Consider the following 19,984-nt stretch of genomic DNA (forward strand, 5'->3'; position numbering starts at 1 on the left):
ATGGTTGTGAAGATAATGGTTGTGACAGTGATGGTGGTGATGGTGACAAAGGTGGGGGGGGGTGGTGGTACTGCTGCTGGTGGTGATAATGATGGTGATGACAGTGATGGTGTTGGCAGTGGTGATGGTGCAAACACCATCATCCAGCATTTGAGAGCCTGTGCTAAGTCCAGGACTCCATGGAACATAAACAGGAAATCTGAGAGTTGCTGCTTTAATTTTTTAAAGTTTTATTTATTTATTATTTAAAAGGCAGAGTTATGGGGAGAGAGGGAGACATAGAAAGACAGAGGACTTCATTCCACTGATTTACTCCCTAAGATGGCCTCAATTGCCAGGGCTGGGCCAGGTAGGAGTCAAGAGCCAAGAGCTTCTTTTAGGTCTCCCACAAGGATGGTAGGGACCCAAGTAGTTGCGCCATCTTCTGCTTTTCACGGGCAATTAGCAGGGAGCTAGGTGGGAAGTGGAGCAGCCAGAACTCAAACCACTGACCAGTCGGGATGCCAGCATCGCAGGGGGTGGTTTAACCTGCTGTGCCATAGTGCTGGCTCCGAGAAGGAGAGTTGCTGCCTTAAAGAAGAATGTTTAGTGAGGTTAAATTAAAATGCTTGGAAAGAGCAGCTGCTCAACTATTTGTTATTATTAACAATGAAAATAGTTAACGTTTATTCTGTGTTTGCTATGTGCTAGTCATGGTCACAGTTCTTTATGTGCATTTCATTTGATCCCCAAAACAGCATTTTGAAGAACAAGGTATAGTTAGCTTCATGTCAGATTACAGCCCAAGACTCTGAAAGGTTAAAGGTCTGATTCAGGGTTTTATAGTTGAGAGAAACAAAAGCAGTGGCATGAACAGTTTTTATTAGAAACAGACCCTCTGCAGGAGTTATGTCTTTCTACAATGTCAAGTTTATTAAGGAATCACAAAGTAGTTTAGCTATGAGTTATGGGGGCTTCACTGAGCACTTGGGGACCTCAGGTATCCCCCAGTGCACTTGATAATCATTAAGTTGAATTGGTAATCACACATAATCAAGGCAATCACCAGTGTATATCAGCCACATACATGTTAACAATTATAGGTCATATTACTTGACACATATCACTTCACATAATTATACATTAGGAAAATAAAGTGAATAAATCAATATGATAGAGGGATCGGGGGAGAGAGAATGGAGAAGAGAGAGAGAGAACAAGAGAGGTTGTCCCTGGATGGGTTGATCCTTTTCCTACAAGGAAGTTAGCAACGAGTCAGGCAGAGCCACCAGTCAATGCCTCAATCTGTCTTGCACTGAGAATGACATGCTTAGGTCTGGAGTGTTAGTCTTCTATGATCCAAATTCAGGGTGTAGTTGGCAAATCTTAGTTTCCTTTGGTTGTGCCCTTCAAGATCATCTTTCCACATCCTCATGGACATTAATAATAATATTTTAAATCTTGGCCAGTGCTGCAGCTCACTAGGCTAATCCTCTCCCTGTGGTGCTGGTACCCCAGGTTCTAGTCCCAGTTGGGGCACCAGTTCTGTCCCGGTCGCTCCTCTTCCAGTCCAGCTCTCTGCTGTGGCCCAGGAAGGCAGTGGAGGATGGCCCAAGTGCTAGGGCCCTGTACCTGATGGGAGACCAGGAGGAAGCACCTGGCTCCTGGCTTCAGATCAGCGCAGCATGCCAGTCATAGCAGCCATTAGGAGAGTGAACCAATGGAAGGAAGACCTTTCTCTCTGTCTCTCTCACTGTCCAACTCTGCCTGTCAAAAAAAAAAAAAAAAGAAACACACACAAAGCCTAAGTCAAAGACAGTGAACAAGCAAATCAGTGAGAGATTCTTTTGGCTCCACACAGTGCTTCTCATATTTAAAAATTTTAAAATCCAGATTTATTTCTTTTGTTCAAAATTTAAGCAAGAAGAACCGGCCTGTATTCCTGGTGGCTTCCCTGAACTAGGGCAACTCTGGCCTTTGGTTCACATGTGTGTTCCAGAGTTTGCCCAGTTTCCACTCCCTATTTCTTTCACCTGCAAATGTCACTTGTTTACACACCTTGATTGACCCCTGTAGATCTTTGAAAAATGACAAGTGACCTGCTGATGAAGCGCAGACCTAGGGCTAGGGTACAGTTCAGGCTGCAATGAGCAGAGCAGAGGGCGTTGCTCAATAAGTACCAACACTGAAGAAAGAGGAGGACCTGGACCTCTTGTGGAACCAGGCCAGTTCCACCCAGGGAAGATCAGGCAGTTCTGTATCAACAAGTGTGTATTCTAACCAGTTCCACTTCCGTCATGGCCTGCTGACCAGCAGCCACCTGCTGTCTTCACTGGCAGCTTGGAAGTGTTCCTTTCTTTCTTTCACAACATTCTTTCAAAAATTATTTATTTATTTGAGAGCGAGAAACAGACAGACAGAGACAAAGAGAAGAAGGAATATGTATTTACTTTACTCCCCAAATGCTCACAATAATGAGCGTGGGCCAGGTAGAAGCCAGGAGCCAGGAATTCAGTCTGGGTCTGCCACATTGTTAGCAGGAGCCCAAGTACTTGAACCACCACCACTGTCTTCCAGAATGTTCATTAATAGAAAGTGGAATCAGGCCAGCGCTGTGGCTCAACAGGCTAATCCTCCGCCTTGCGGCACCGGCACACCGGGTTCTAGTCCCAGTCAGGGCGTCAGATCCTGTCCCGGTTGCCCCTCTTCCAGGCCAGCTCTCTGCTGTGGCCAGGGAGTGCAGTGGAGGATGGCCCAAGTGCTTGGGCCCTGCACCCCATGGGAGACCAGGAGAAGCACCTGACTCCTGCCTTTGGATCAGTGCAGTGCACCGGCCACGGCGCACTGGCCGCGGCGGCCATTGGAGGGTGAACCAACTGCAAAAAGGAAGACCTTTCTCTCTGTCTCTCTCTCTCACTGTCCACTCTGCCTATCAAAAAAAAAAAAAAAGAAGAGGAAGAAAAAGAAAGAAAACAAGAAAATAAAGTGGAATCAGGAGCAGAGCTAGCACTGCTCAAATATGGGATGCAGGCATCCCAAACCAAATCAACCACTACAACAAACACACGCTCCTAAAACAAAACTTGTATTCACCTCTCTTGCCACTCATTGTTTTTACTGACAGCTTCTTGTTAAAGATTCTGGGAAGGTTCTCTTCCTATTTTCAACTTTCTATAAGTAGTTTGCTAAGCTTATGAGAAAGTGGGGAGTGGGGTCCTAGCAAACCAAAAATGATGGAAGACCTCCCTTTAAGCCTTTTGCTGAAAGGGTTAGGGTTAGGGCGTATAAGTAAAAAAAAAAAAAAAAAAAAAAGAAGAAGAAGACGACATCTTTCTGTATCACACTTGACAACTTTCAAGTCACCTCTACTATCTGTTGACTCCCCATCCCAGAAAAGTGGGCCAAGTAGAAGTAACACATTCAGTGTTCAGAGGAGACTTCAGCTCAGAAATGAAGCACTCTGTCAAGGTTCAAAGGTCAGGCAGGCAGGGAACGTGGGTTAGTGCCTAGCCTGAACCCACAGTATTCCCGTGGGGAACCCTTCAGCTCTTGCCCAACCACAGGTGGTGTACTACGTTATCACTGGCTTTTGCTGTGGGAGAACTGAAGCCAAAATGAAGTGTGGAGCATCGACCCTCTGCGTCCCTGTTCCTTCTCTCCTCTCCTTCGCTCCACAAGTGGCTTCTGAGCAGCCACTGCGTAAGGCACTGAGCTAACTACAGTCACACTGTAACGTCCGAATGAATGACGCCAGGACCAAGGTGCTCAAAGACTGAGGTACTGCCTCCTGCTACTTGTATGGCTCCTTAGGATTTTCCAAGCCATCTTTCAGCTGCGTACTAAATGTGTACCCAGTTTACAGACTGAATTTAAACTCTGGAGAGCAAAGTGGATAGAACTAGTAAGCCTAGAGCTTACTTAACACCTTGGATCTTGTCTTGTCACTACTGGAATACTCACACCTAACAGTGTTTGGCACACAGTAGGTGCTCCATAAATGCTTACGAATGGACAACATAATGCCTCTTAAAATTACTAAAAACAATCTCACATCAAAATTTCCCCTTTATGACCAAGAAAACAAGGTCTGGAATCTTCCAAACCTATCACTCAGTAAAAGCCAAGAGTGGTTGAAATTAATCACTATCATTTTCACCTAAAGCAACATATGGAGCCAGAGAGAGAAAAAAATAAACATCTCTGCTGAAGCAGATAACTTCAGATAAAGCTTTTTTCTTACGTTTGTTGACACACTTCTTTGCCCATGGACAATCTGTTAAGAAGGAAATATTTTTCCCTATCTACTTCAAACCAAATTCCAGTCTCAAAGTCCAATATTGGATAGTAAGAAGTAAAGCAAATTACTCAACCTTTTCATGTTCCTTTTCAGTGGGTCAGTTTCCAAGTTTACCACACGGGGAGTACAAAGATCTCCTCTTAGGTTTCTTCTGTTCGGTGATTTGATGAGGGCCGCAGGTTGCGTGGGAAGCAGTTCGATAGAAAAACTTTGGCTTATCTGGGTTCACTTATCAGAAACACAGATGAGTAATTCTTGAGCCAGTTTTGCAGTGCGAATCTTCCCTGCTGGAGCCCAGGCCGTCCACACCTCCTGCCCTGGCATGGTGGAAGATGGTCTAGCTCTCCCTGCAGAGGCCCAGGCCAGAGTCAGTTCTCCCCCGGGGAAAGGGGACTGGGGTGCTGGTGGGTACCAGAGCTGCTGTCTGGTTTGCCAAGTTCCCTCTCCACCCCGTGGCCCTCTTTGCCTTTACTCTGTTCAGCCACGGATCCACCACTTCCAAACTCAATAGGAACATTGGAGAATTCATAGAAGTGATTCCAAAAATTCTATCAAATGCTGTTTTGATTCAATCAAATGTAGGAGGTGGTTCTGTAGGAGAAAAATGCTTTTTTATTTTATATTTCACCCTTATCTTATTGTTTCTTCCTGCTTCTTTCTCTCATGTGTTTAAACTAGCCAGTGCTTCTCAGGGTAATCTCTGGACCATCAGAGCACCACCTCTGAACTCTTCAGAATTGACCCACTGAGTCTCTCTGGGCAGTGCCCAGAAATCTGCTTTGGTCATCCGTGTAGGTGAATCTGATGCACACTCAACTCTGAGAACCAGAGAACCACTGGTTTAAAGAACTTCGTCTTGTCGATTATCATTTTCTACATCTCACAGGTTTCTATCCTTTATTATTTATATAACTGGACAGAGATTTGGTGATCATACTAATAGATACATAGTCTTTAAAATCTCTGAGATGAAGTCAGAGAAAACGTCAGCCTCTGAAAATGCAGTCCAAAGTCACCAGTAAGACGTCACAAAGAGGGTGTAGGATCCAGTATCAGACAGCAGTGGCAGGTGCTCAAATGTACAATTTGCTGGTTGTGGGGTTTGGGGCTAATTCTTTATACCTTCTGGACATCATCCAGAAAGTGAGATGAAAAAAGATTGGTGCTGTGGGGTTGACACGATGATGAACCGAGGTAGCGCATGCGAAGTACACCCAGTAGGCCCCAAGGAAATCCATGTCTTCCTCATCACGCCATCTCCATTGAAAGACTAGGAAGGGCGAGATGAGAGGGGGCACTTCCCTTGTCTTTCTATTTTTCCTCATCTTCTGGTGACTTATTCAAAGAGGGAGGAAGGGGGTGTGAAACCTGGAAAAGGGAGAGTTGGTGTTTGCGAGTGGATTAGGATTCATCTCAAACCATCTAACGGGGAGAAAGTGACACAGCTTTATCAGACAGATGCAGTGGTTTTAGCCTCTAAAGAGGAGCAGAGGAAGTTCAAAGATGTCTATGGTCCAGACAAAAAGAGCCTTCCAAAGTGGCTCAGTCCTTCTGGACTCGGTCTACCCTGAGAGCTGAATGTGTGCTGACTGCCTACCAGATGCCTGATTCTGGGCTATGAAACGCCGTGCGCGCTTCAGTGCTGAGTCCCCCCAGGGCATTACCATCCCCCTCCTCTCATAGAAACAGGAGAAACTTCGAAGCTGAAAACAGCTTGCATGACATCACCAAGGCCTGGATTCTCAGGGTCTACCCCAGGGTCTGTGCTCAGAGCCACTGAACTCCTAACTGCTAATCCAGTTTGTCCCCAGCAGCTCATGCCGGAGAGTAGACCTTCCGGCAGAGTGCTGGCCAGGTTCCTACCTTTTGGAAAGGTTCGCGCCCCTGTGACAGACCAGCCTGCTGGCTTTCTAATTTATCAATCTGCCTCCTGTTAGCTTCTGTATGACTCAGTGCCTGGGAGCTGGATAATAAACCTGGGGACAGCTGACGGAATGAAGTTTTCGAAAGCACAAATGGGGAATCTAGACCCTGTCCTGAGTTTACCTCACCGAAGAATTGCTTCCCAGAAGAAACCTGCTGGAGCCGGCCGGCCAGCCAGCCTGCCTGTTGTCTTCTTTGATGCCACTTGAAATGCAATCTGATTCGATCACAGCGCACAGAATACAAGACAATTCACAGAAAAACTCAGAGTGATTATGTTGGAAGGAGCAGGATGTGAGGAGATTTAAGAATACAGGAGAGGTAAATGCAGCCAGAAATTCTAAATTAAGGATGGCTAATATGTTTCATTGTTTGTGACAAATGGATCATTTTGTGGTAGCGAATGCCTCGGGCCCTGCATTGAGAAGGATTCTACAGCCTCTTGAGGGTTCTTCAGTAGAGAATGTCGTCATTGATTAGTAATGTCTGCCATGATCACAGTAGATGGGCCCATCTGCCATATGTTTATCACCCCTTCCTGAGTGCTAGAATCTCAGATGACAGTGACAGTTATATTCAATGTGCTGCCCAGTTGCAGTTGGGTAGAAAATATATATTTTGAAAAATAGCTGTTGATTTTAAATTATATGAGACCACTGGACTATGGGAGGATTCCTGATGGTTCACAGACAAACTTAATTACTTTTTTAAGTATTTCTGTCTACAAAGATCAGTTTCCAGCTTCACATGATAAAAAGAAAAACTCTTTGAGTATAGGAAATTTGAGGGTTCACTTGGGAACCAGATTTTCCTATGACACACAAGTAGCTGTTGTTTTTGGGACATGGTCTGTTTATCCAACATAATCACAGAATCGTTAAGTTAAACATTTTAATGGAGTAAAAAGTCCTGTTTATTTTTGTTGTAATGGGAGACATGTCTGTTCCTGAAATTGGAATGTGATTCAAGTCCTCCCAAACTACATTTGAACATCATTATTTACAGATGATTGTGCACAGAATTTTTTTTAAATTTGCAGATAGGTTAATAAAATTAATAGCTGAATGTAGCAGGACACAAAAAATTATATTTCTACATGTTCACGACAATTAGAAAGTGAACTTTTTAAAATACCATATATAATAGCTTCAAACATAAATATATAAGCAAGGAAATATGTAGTGAAATATGTATAAAACTTTAAAAGCTACAAAACATTCCTAAAGATAATTAAGAATACATAAATAAATGAAGACTCTACCACATCTGTTGATTAAAAGACTCAGTATATGGGGCCCATGTTGTAGAGTAGCAAGTCAAGTGATGCCAGTATTCCACATGGTCATTGGTTTGTGTCCTGGCTTCTCCTCTTCCAATCCAGCTCCCTGCTAATGCACCTGGGAAAGCAGCAGAAAATGACCCAAGTACACGTGTCCTTGCCACCGATGTGGGAGACCTGAATGAAGCTCCCGGCTTTGGCTTGGCCCAGCACTGGCCATTGTAGCCAATCCCAGTGCTGGCCATTGCAGCCAGTTGGGAAGTGAACCAGCCAAAGAAAGATCTTTTTCTCAGTCTCTACCTCTGCCTTTCAAATAAATAAACATTACAAGAAAACACCCAGTATTTTCTTCCCCAAATTGATCTGTAGAATCAATACAATTTGAATCAAAATCTCAGCAGTGCTTTGTGTGTGTGTGCATGTGTGTGCGCCCCCATGCATGTGCCTGTAAAATTGGCACGTCGTTAGTTAAAACGACCTTGCAAAACAGAAAGCTGTAAGATTTGCATGGCCGAACCCTGAGGTTGATTATAAAACTACAGTAGCTAAGTACATGCCATGATGGCATGAAAACAGACTGGTAGCCCACTGGGTCAAAGCACAGAGAAGACTCCCATACATTTGATCACCAGATTACTGACCGTGCCATGACTCTGCCAGGCGGGAAGAATGGTCTCTATCACAAATGGTGTTCAATCAACTGGATTCCCTTGTGTGGGGAAAAAACAGAATTATGACCCCCACCTTACGACATTCACAAAAATAAGCTTCAGATGTAAAAAGAAAAACAATAATATTTTTAGAAGATAACAGGAAAGTTTCTTCATCACTTTGGATAACCAGTGATTTCTTAGACAAGACATTAAAAGCACTAACCGTGAGAAAACAATGGATACATTGAACTATTTCAAAATTAAAAACTTCTGGTCATCAAAAGACACTGTCAAGAGAATGAAAAGGCAAGCTACATAGTCAGGAAAATATTTGTATATATGTGAGTGCCTTCAAAACATTCATGGAAAATTGAGTTAAAGGTAATGTATATGTCTATAAACTTTTTGAATTAACCTCATATAGCTAATACAGGTTGTTGTATCCAGAATATATTTTTAAACTCATAGAAGAGAGCCCAATAGATCTTAACATAAAAATGAGAAGATATTTCACAAGAGAGATGAAATAATAACTCAATGTCTTACTCATCAGAGAAATGTAAATTAAAACTACAGTGAGATAACACGAAACCCTCCAGACTAGCTAAGTGTTTAAAAAGGAACTTGTGATCACAAGTGTTGGTGAGATTGCAGGGGAGCTGTCACAGAAAATGGTACGATTTGAAGCTGTTTGACCTTAGCCTCTAAGACAAAGCACATATGGAATCTCAAATATGTAAAAAACAATGTGTATACACGTTCACAAAAAATCTGCACATAGCAGTTTACAGACGCATTATTTATAATAGAAAAAGACTGGGGACACAAATATTCATCAGTAATCAAATGCACAGATATTTCACGGAGCATTCCTATGGTGCTGCGCTGCGCAGGAACGAGAGGACGAGAGCGTCTGCTCCGCACAGCAGCGTGGGTGAATCGCACAGCAGATGTTGAGACGAGAAGCCAGGCACACAGGGCACACAGTATTCGATCTGTTTAAGTCCATTCACGAAAATTCAAAAGCAAGATTTATGATAGTAAGTCTAAAGAGCAGTTCTTTGTCAGTTGAGTGGGAATCCAATTGGGTTCATTAAAATATTCTAAGAGCAGGTGTTCAGCCTGGTGGTTAAGACCCTGGCTGGTCTGCCTGAGTCCTGGGTTCAAGTCCTAACTCCTCTCTCAATTGCAGTTTCTTGCTAATGCAGACCCTGGGAGGCAGCAGGTGATGACTCAATTAGTTGGTCTCCTGACACCCTCATGGGAGAACAGGACTGCGTTCCCAACTCCTGGCTTCATCTGGCCCAGTCTGGCCATTCAGAGGATGGGTGTGCGCGCGCTCGCTCGCTCTCTCTCTTTTCACCTCTCAAATACATTTTACAAATAAATAAAATATTCAGAGGATTTGCTTGGTGGTTAGGACGATAATTTAGCTTAAAAGCCAGTCTGTGATGATGACAGTGGGGGACAGAATGCAGCGTGTCGGGCTCGCAGGGACTCCAGCTGAGCAATTTGGAGGCGGTGGTCAAACGGGCGCATCCGCTCCCCGAGCTGTCATCAAACTCCCTACGTCTGCTCCTCTCGGCGTGGGTTTTGACCTCGTTGAAACTCACTTTTAGCAAAGCACCGTATTTGAGGGAGAGACAGTCCTGCACAGTAGGGACTGACCATGTTCGCTGGTGGGGAAGATAGGAGAGAACTCTCAGTGCCCAGGGAGCTGCATCAGGCACCGGCGGAAGCACGGGACGTGGACGATTTCAGAGTCCTCACCAGCCCCGTGCAGAAGGGCCTGATGCTGAGCCCCTTTACCGATGCGGGATCTGGGGCTCAGCAGCCTCTAGGGGCTCGCCCAACCTGGGGCAGCTAATACATAAGTAGCAGAGCAGCTGGTGGTCGTCCAGTGCGAAGGTGGACTTCAGTTACTGCACAGGAAAGAAGGGAGGAAGAATAGGGGAGGCAGGGAGGAGTGTGGCCGTGGTGCCTGGTCACCCATGCCCGCAGGGGACTGACCGCCCGCTGTGCACCGCCCAGCCCCTCAGCCCCAGGCGAAGGATCCAGAACTGGCTTTTCCTCCGCGCCGTCAGCCTCCAGGCCCGACGAGGGCCGGAAATGTTTGCCTTGGATCTCAGAGAAATCCTGCGGCCGCTGCTCGCTGGATTTCCTGTCACTGGAAAAGAGGGAGGTAATGGCGTTCAGGGAGGGTGGAAGGCAGGCCTCGCCGGGAGCGTGTGTCCTGCCCGGCCTCAGGCCCTACCCCAGGCGTCCCTGGCGCGGGTGCCCCCTGTGAACGCCACGAGTGAGAACGCTGACGCAGGCTCCTGACCGAGCGCTGCCTCCACGCTGCTCCTCCACGAGCGATGTTTTCCTGGTCTGAGCAGAGAGGTGCCGCGGGGCGCTTTCCCTGAAGCTCCGCGGGGCTGTTCTCAGGGACCTCGCAGCTGTCATGTCTTCAAGACTTGGAATGAACTCAAGCAAGCAGGACACAGCGGGGTTCCAGGGGCGTGGGAGGGGTTTGGTGTTTACAGATCAGGAGCCTCTAAGTCCGTGGAAGTAGGAAGCTGGGCGTGACCTTTGGGCAGCAGGAGAGACACGACCTGGACACCCTACCGTCCCCTACTGATCTGCCCCACCCCCACCCCCCACCCCCCCACCCCCGGTGTCCTGGAATGGCTCTCTGAGGTTCTGCTCTCCCTGCCTAGAAGGCCTAGTGCAGGTCTGCTGTCAATTTCTAGAAAAATCACCAAGACCCTTGGGGCGTACTAGGTTAATCCTCAACCTGCGCTGCCGGCATCCCATGTGGACGCCGGTTCTAATCTAGGTTTCTCCTCTTCCAGGCCAGCTCTCTGCTGTGGCCCGGGAAGGCAGTGGAGGATGACCCAAGGGCTTGGGCCCTGCACCCGCATGGGAGACCAGGAGAAGCACCTGGCTCCTGGCTTCGGATCGGCGCAGCTCAAGGCTCAGCCATTGGGCAAGTGAACCAGTGGAAGGAAGACCTTTCTCTCTTTCTCTCTCTCTCTGTCTCTGTCTCTGTCTCTGTCTCTGTCTCTCAATGTCTGTATCTCTGCCTGTCAAAATAAATAAAATCTTTAAAAAAAAGAAAAATCACCAAGACCCAAAAAGTCTTCTCAGCCACAGGTTGGCCACTTGGTTCCTCTGCATGGACCCATTCTGGGTAATGTAGGCACCGGCTCCTGTTCTGTCAGTTCATCCACTGGCTTACTCTCGGTCATTTAATGAACATTTGTTCAGCACCTACTGCGGGCTGTTGGGGAATCAGCTGTGAATAGGAGACACTTCTCTTCTCTTGGCAAAGTCGTACAGCCAAGTGTTTCCACCCTTTTTTTTTTTTTTTTTTTTTTTTTTTTTTGACAGGCAGAGTGGACAGTGAGAGAGACAGAGAGAAAGGTCTTCCTTTGCCGTTGGTTCACCCTCCAATGGCCGCTGTGGCCGGTGCACTGCACTGATCCGAAGCCAGGAGCCAGGTGCTTCTCCTGGTCTCCCATGCAGGTGCAGGGCCCAAGGACTTGGGCCATCCTCCACTGCACTCCCAGGCCATAGCAGAGAGCTGGCCTGGAAGAGGGGCAACCGGGATAGAATCCGGCGCCCCAACTGGGACTAGAACCCGGTGTGCCAGCACCACAAGGTGGAGGATTAGCCTGTTGAGCCACGGCACCAGCCTTCCACCCTATTTTTATATATAATTATCCATCTAGATGTCATTTATTAAGCACTTAGTATGAATCAGGCACTTATCGAACCATTTTACACTTCTTATCTCATTAACCCCTACAATGCTCCAAGAGTATTTCTCTTTTATAGGTGAGGACATTGAGGCAGAGAAGCTGTAATTGATTTGCCTAGGCAGGCTGTCTTATTGCATGGTCCATGCTTTCAACCACTTCTTTTGTCTGGAAAAAGATCTGAAAGGCTACAGGCAAACAGCAAGTGCGGTTGTTCTGTTATTTGGAGGTAAGGAAAGGGTAGAACAGCTAATGACCTTTATTGTGTTGTTTATCCTTGCTATTCTTGATTTTCTTCTCCTCTCCTGGTTCTATTTTACTTTTATCATCCTGAAGATTCAAGTTACAAAAGCTTGTACACAGAGGGTTTGTAGGAGTGATGGCAACCAAGGTCCGACAGGTTAAGCCCTCTGTCCTGAGGAGCTGCTCCTCTTGCCCAGCCTGGAAGCCTTTTTGGTGACATGGCCTGGTGTTTCTGAATCGGAGGGTTCTGAGGCAAGTAGGATTTTCGTGATGGCGTTGGCTGTGTGAGAACAATATGTGCTCCGGGGACAAATATGTTGCATAATCGCTGGCCCAGAGAAGGTTAGGTGCACAAAAATACCTGCTGCAGAGCGAGGCTTGATGTCAGCTCAGCCGCCGTGACAGCTTCCCAGTGACCCGGCTGCAGGTGCCCCCGTGCCCCAGCCACTACCCTGCTGTGGAGTAAACAGTGGTGGTGTTTTCATTCCAGTGACATTTTCTCCTGTTGCCATGTCAGCGCGCTTGTTTATTTATAGCAGTAAAGGATGAGTGCTGTCTGCTTTGCTCAGAGGGAAGAACGGCTAACGAAGCGTGTGTTTGGTCTCAGGTGTCATGCTCTTCCGGTCACTTAGTCTTCCGAGCAATTGTTCGGTGTAAAATAAGATCATCCCCATTGTGCAGATGAGAAAACTGAAGCTCAGGGAAGTCAAACAACTTGTCCGCCGGCAGTTTTCCAGGCGATGACTTGATAATTGGAAGGAACCCCATCTTTTAAATTGTGGAGTAAACTCGAAAAAAGTGTTGGAACCAAACAAAATGTATTGCCATCTCATCCGCCACAAATGTTGAAGAGGGAGGGTTTGAGGAGGGCACCTGTTCTTCTGAGAGTTCATTTGCTCTTCATAAAGTAGATCTGATATATTTCTGTTCACCTGGTGATATTGTCAAACCAAAATAGTGCCTTCTGAGGCTCAACGTGCTTAGGTTACGTTCAGAGACTGCATTTTACGTTAAGCAAAAGGAAAAGCCACTGAAAGGTTTCCGGTTGACACCGATCTGGTCTGACTTGCGCTCGTAACCATTGCTGGGTGATAAGGGGACAATGGACTGGGCCTCTATCTGGCTTCCCAACTACACCGTAGACACTGTTAGTATTGGCTGTTTATTCTCTTACATCCATTCCAATGTCAGACCCATGGAAATAAGGACCTTGCTGGCTTTTCTCACTACTGTGTCACTGATGGCTAAAACGGTATCTGGCCCAAAGCAGACCCCTGCTAATTACTTGATGAATGAATGAGTGGATGAATGAATTAAAGAACAAATGAATGAAGTAAGCATACACGTGAACGCCAAGTGCAGTGAGTGCTGTGGAGGAAGATTGTGCCCGGAACGCCCATGGCAGGGATCCTTCACTGATGGTTGAGGGGTGACAGCAGCTGGAGCTTGGCCACAGAGGCAGCAGGAAGTACATCACAGATATGTCCAGGACATGAGGTGAGAGGACGTGTTGATGCCCCAGATGTGGAGGCTGGAGGATTGCCTGAGAGACAGAGGGGAGCTGCTGGTCCTCTGTTCCCCAGGCTGGAGAACTGAGTTCCACTGAAGCTATGTAAGTGGCTGTTTCCAAGTTGCTTGTTACTTATCCATACAGGAACACTCCAGGAGAGCAAGCCTAGTTTTTCCAAATAAGGCGATTCTCTCACTGAAAACGTAAAGATAAAAGGGATTGTTTTTACAGTGCCTGTGGGAATCAGTCGGTAGCAGTCTATGAAACTTTCTCCAACATTCCCTCTATTAACCTCCTCATATGTCTAGAAAGTTTCCATGGCCCAGTTTCCATGGCCCCAGGACAGTTTTGTCCAATCAAGAGAAGAAAGGGCTTATCCTGCACCTGTGTGAATGCACCTGCTCTCTCTCCCCCAGCACTCCACACACTCATACACAGACACTACTGCTCCTGATAACGCTAGGTGCCCAGATATTTACAACTCTCGATGGACTTGCCTGCTTGGGTTAAAGTAGCTCTCATATCTTACAGACTTTTATGGACTACGTGATTAATATTCATAAAGAACAAGTTCAAAGTTAAGTGTTCTTCACTCCAGAGTGAAGACTATAAAAGTGATTCCCTTGAGATTAGTTGCTACAGATTGACACTATTGTATTAGAAATTGCAAATAAAATTCCATTCATCCTATTGTCCCCAAAGACCTCATGTCACTTTTCAGTCCTGATTTCAAAAGCTGCAAAACAGGAGATGGTTTTCATGTCTGTATATGAAGCATACATCCCCCCCCCCCCCGCCACCTTTCTCCTGGTTTGCAATTTGTTGGTGAGCCAGCACTCCGAAGTTTGCCCCATGAAGGATTTTACTGGCGATTCCAATATCTTCGACACAAATGTTTACTGAGCTTACAGAAGATTCTTTCGCGAGTTTTGGAAAGTCTTCACTTTGGGATACAAGTTGTGCTGGCCCTTCTGTGGTGCTGTAGTCGAGTGAACTCCTGCCATGGTGACTGGTAAATGCAGGTCTCCATCAACATTTTCAAGGCATCAAGCTATGATGACGCCAACAATAGGATGTGAACTCAAGCACACACCCTGCTTCCTCCTTTGACTGTAGCCTGCTGGCTTTCCTTGGGCGGAAGCATTTGTGCACAATGGACTACTCTTAGGAAAGCATTTGTGAGCCCTTGGTATCTGCTCAGGCCAAATGCAGTAGCTACTTAATGCACATCCTAATCATCAAAACTCTTCATGAATCACACAATAGGAGGAATGTCCACTGGGCTCTCTTTCACCACAGACTTTCCTGGGGATCTCAGGACAGTTCTCACTCAACGTACAGCACATCCATCTTCTATTGATTTTCACATTTTTCTCCATAGATGTGAGGCTGCAGCATCTTTTATATACACACACACAAAAAGCCCAAACTAGGTCTGAGCTAGGGCAGTCTTTTGGTTTCCAGCTGGGAATTTTGCACCTGCCTTCCTGATACCTACAGGGTGGCGATATACATTTAATTATCTCAGCTCCACACGGGGCTCAGTACTACAGTTCACAAAAATTAAGGAATGCTTCATTATTTTTTTGTTTTAAAGATCTCTTTTGGAGTTGTTTTCCATAGTGGTCTCTGAATAAAAATATGAGGCAATGTTACTAGCCTGGCATTTAACATGTCACAGTTCCCCAGGGACTTTGGGACATGTGACTTGCACTGTGTATGGTGTGTATTAGGGAGGGGAGAAGAGGAGCACATCTGATCAAGCTCCAGATGCTTCAAAGCCATCCCATTGCATGTATGTCTTGCCATGGCTTCTGCTGCGCTGAGTGTCCTGGGCCCTGCTTTTCCTCATTTCAAGCTTAATCACTTGACCCTGTCATTTTTTCAATCGCTTGACACCTTCCCTTGCTTCCCTCCTTGGAGCCTTCAAACACGTGCAGACTGCTACAAGAGAGTTCACTCCATGCATGCCCGTGCACACACACATACACTCACCAACCCCACACATTCCTCCATCCTCACCCTCTTCTGCCCACCCCTCTGGTCTCAGCTCAAACACCACCCTTGCAGGAAAGCCCATGCTGGGCCCCAGGGGAGATCAAGGTCTTGTCTTGGGCTTTCTCCTAGGACCTCTTCTCTTCCTTCAGAGCACTTGAACTTGGTTGCCAATTATATAATCATTTGGATAATTCTCTATCAATGGCAGTCTCCACCCTAAGTCTCGTAAACTCTGTGAGAAGTCAGGCTGTGAAAAGGCTCTGGTTCTGCCCTCGGCTTCACACACAGAGCGTGGCATCCACGTACCGGCTGAAAGGAAGAATGCACGCATGACTAGGTAAATGAACACGCAGGAGTGTGACATGTGTGTGCATGTCTGTGTGTATCTTTCTGGCAATAGCAATGCTGCTAACGTAAGTTACAGAATCTATTATCAGTTTCCATTAATTCGGGCTGTTCAGATAAACAGAAAGTAGAGATGACAGTATTCTTCAGATGAATCCACTTCTTTGCGAAGTGTGCTGAAGGAATCAGTATTCATTCAGTCACATAAACATTGTGAATGATTCATGTGCCTCTGCCTGGCATTCCAGAAAGAAAATCTATTTATGTAGCTTACAAATACCGTGTAAATACCATGTCTTGTTAACAGTGTATCTGTGTTTGTTTCAACTGCATCAGAGAAACAGCAATCATTTCTCTCTAACGCCATGAACAACCCCCTAATGTGCCAGAGAGGACTGACTCAAGCAACAGATGTTGAAATGCATTAACAGTGACCCACTGAGTGCTGGGTTGTGCACTCTGGTCATGGAGCACCAGTCACCTTCGTTCATCTGCCCTTTGCCATTTCACCTGCCATTTCACCACAGGAAGAGCCTGTGGAATTTGGGACGACTCCAAACAGACAGGATGAGCAGTACAAATACATTCGCAGAAGCTTACAGAGGAACCATGGGAGAAGGCCCCGTAACCCACTGCTGACTGGTACAATACAGCTGGGAATGCATTTTTGATCATGTACCAGATAATTCAAATACTTGTAGAATGGAGAAAGGTTGATAAGAAGCACATGGGGAATCAGAGAGCTTAAAATAGCCAAGATCGCATTCCAAGGCCACATTCGAGGTCTGGCTACTGGCAGTTCCTGCCCATCCAGAAACTGGCTTGGGGAGAAATGGTTAAAGCACATTTCTACTAATAAATATATTTAAACATAGAAACTAAGCTCTTTAAGAGTTACCTTGGGGCCAGCGTTGTGGCATAGTGGGTAAAGCCACCGCCTGCAGTACCAGCATCCTATGTGGGCGCTGGTTCAAGACCCGACTGCTCCACTTCCCATCCAGCTCTCTGCTATGGCCTGGGAAAGCAGTAGAAGATGGCCCAAGTCCTTGGGCCCCTGCACACACATGGGAGACCCAGAAGAAGCTCCAGGCTCCTGGCTTCAGATTGGCTCAGCTCCAGCCATTGCGGCCATTTAGGGAGTGAACCAGCAGATGGAAGACCTCTCTCTCTCTCTCTCTGCCTCTTCTTCTCTCTGTGTAACTCTTTCAAATAAATAAATAAATCTTTTTTTAAAAGTACCTTATGCTTTGGGTTCCCGCTAGGTAGTCTGCGCTTTCCTCTAGAGCCCAACATGGAATCATGGGAAACGCGCTCTGGTTCATGAGCAGCACTCTCCTGCAGGACATGCTCTCTGAGGACCGCTGCTGTGACTCCAGGGAAATAAATAGCAAATGCGCATGGTACAGCCCTGCACTGCAGCTTCGAGTCTCCTTTAAAAGCTGCCAAACTCAGAATGGTACTTCTTTACTTACTTATTTAAAAGACAGAGTTACAGAAAAAGCAGAGAGAAAGAAAGAGAGAGAGATCAGTGTTTTGTCTGCTGGTTCATTCCCCAAATAGTTGCAATGGCCAGGGCTGGGCCAGGCTGAAACCAGGAGCCAGGAGCTTCCTCTGTGTCTCACAGGTGGATGCAGGGCCCAAGCACTTGGGCTATCATCCAGTGTTTCCCAGGCACATTGGCAGGGAGTTAGATCAGAAATGAAGCAGCTGGGACTCGAATCAGTACCCCTTTGGGATGCCAACATGGGAGGCAGCAGCTTTACCCACTGTACCACAGCGCCAGCCCCAGAATAATATTTGTAAAGACCATATGACTGTACATGGACTTGCCATCAGTGAAATCATTCTCCTAAAGTTGTTTCGGATTTTTTTTTAAATAAAAATAATATATTCCCTTTGAAATGTATATCAGTATTTACATATAGGTGTATAGACGTGAATATAAATATAGAAAGAGAACTACATAAATACTTAGTATAAATATTATAAATTTAAAAGTAAAGGTTCCTCATTTTCTTTTTGTGATGCTTGTTGTACCTCATTCCCCAGAAATATACACTGCTAACAATTTGACGTGTTTGCTTTAGTTTTCACAAACATAGAATCCTCCCATATACAAGAACGCTTCAAAAAGTTCATGGAAAATGGAAATAAAAGTTACATTTATCTTTATTACAAAAAAGTTTGAAATTCATGCATAGGGTTTTGATGATGTATCTTTCCATGAACTTTCTGAAGATGCCCCCCATACCCTTCTGCATCCTACTCTTTTTAAGACTTGTTTTGTTTTGTTTTGATTTTTTTTTATTTGAAGGGCAGAGGGATAGAGACACAGATGTCCCATTGTTAGTTCACTCCCCAAGTACCTGCAACACTCAAGAGTAGACCAGGCTGAAGACAGGAGCCTGGAACTCACTTCCGGAATTCCCACATGGGTGGCATGGACTCAATTACTTGAACCGTTACCTGCTGCCTCCCACACTGCACAGCAGCAGGAAACTAGAACCAGATGCGGAGCCGGGACTCAAACTCATCACCTGGATGTGGGATGTGGACATTCCAAGTGATGCCTTAACTGGTTTGCAAAATGCTGGCCTCAGGATGCTTTCAGCACCATTGGAGGACATAGCTGAGGGTATAGCAGACTGTACTGTTTTTTTTTTTTCTCAATATCTAATGAGTCCATAAGTTATTTGACATTTTATATTCTTGAAATTTGGAGTTTTTTGCCTTTTTATTTATTTTTTAAAATATTTATTTATTTTATTTGAAAAGCAAAGTTACAGAGAGGGAGAGGCAGACAGAGACAGAAAGGTTCTCCATCTGCTGGTTCACTCCCCATGTGGCCAAACAGCTGGAGCTGCACCAATCCAAGCCAGGAGCTGGGAACCTCCTCTGGGTGCAGGGGCCAAAGGACTTGGGCCATCTTCTGCTGCTTTCCCAAGCCATAGCAGAGAGCTGGATCAGGACTCGAACCGGCGCCCATGTGCAGGTGGCAGCTTTACTCACTACGCCATAGCACCGGGCCCATATTTTTATTTTTAAATATTTCAAATAATTCAGAAAATTATAAAGAAGAGTTCATTGAATATGCATATATTTAACTTTTTAACATTTTGCCATCTTCACTTCATGTGTACATATGTGTATACATATTGCTTTTTTAAAAAAATATTTATTTATTTATTTGAAAGAGTTACACAGAGAGAGAAGGAGAGGCAGAGAGAGAGAGAGAGAGAGAGAGAGAGAGAGAGAGAAAGTCTTCTATCCACTGGTTCATTCCCCAGTTGGCCACAATGGCCAGAGCTGTGCCGATCCAAAGTCAGGAGCCAGGAGCTTCCTCCAGGTCTCCCACGTGGGAGCAGGGGCCTAAGGACTTGGGCCATCTTCTACTGTTTCCCAGGCCATAGCAGAGAGCTGGATGGGAAGTGGAGCAGCCGGGTCTCGAACCAGCACCCACATGGGATGCCGGCACTGCAAGCAGTGGCTTTACCAGCTACACCATAGTGCCATCCCCATACATACTGCTTTTTTAAAAACAGGTGGATACATTAATATCACATAATGTGAAATTGATGACAAGATCATGAAATGAGGAAAGATGGGTAAATTATTATATAAGGGGTGTAATTCAGTGAAAGCAACACGATAAGTATCTACATGCCAAATAATATGGCACCTACAAGTGTTTACTAAACATGGAGTAAAGTATGTACTAAATGGTGTGTGCACATATTCCAGAGAAAAACGTGTGGTTTTTATCTTTCTGTATGTGGCTTATTTCACTGAGCATAATGATCTCCCATTCCATTTTGTTGTGACTCAAGACTTCTTTCTTTTTATGACTGAGTAATATTCTTTTGTGTGTATATGTCACATTTTCTTCTGTTTCTTTTTCTTGACTTCAGTTGTTTAAATATGCATCTGCAAACTGACAGAATTAAAACATTTGAAATGAACAGGAAGTATTTACCTCCCTCTGTGTGTGTGTGTGTGTGTGTCTTCTCTCCCTATAAC

The sequence above is a fragment of the Lepus europaeus genome, chromosome 4 (genome assembly GCF_033115175.1).
Source record: "Lepus europaeus isolate LE1 chromosome 4, mLepTim1.pri, whole genome shotgun sequence".
Taxonomy (NCBI): domain Eukaryota; kingdom Metazoa; phylum Chordata; class Mammalia; order Lagomorpha; family Leporidae; genus Lepus; species Lepus europaeus.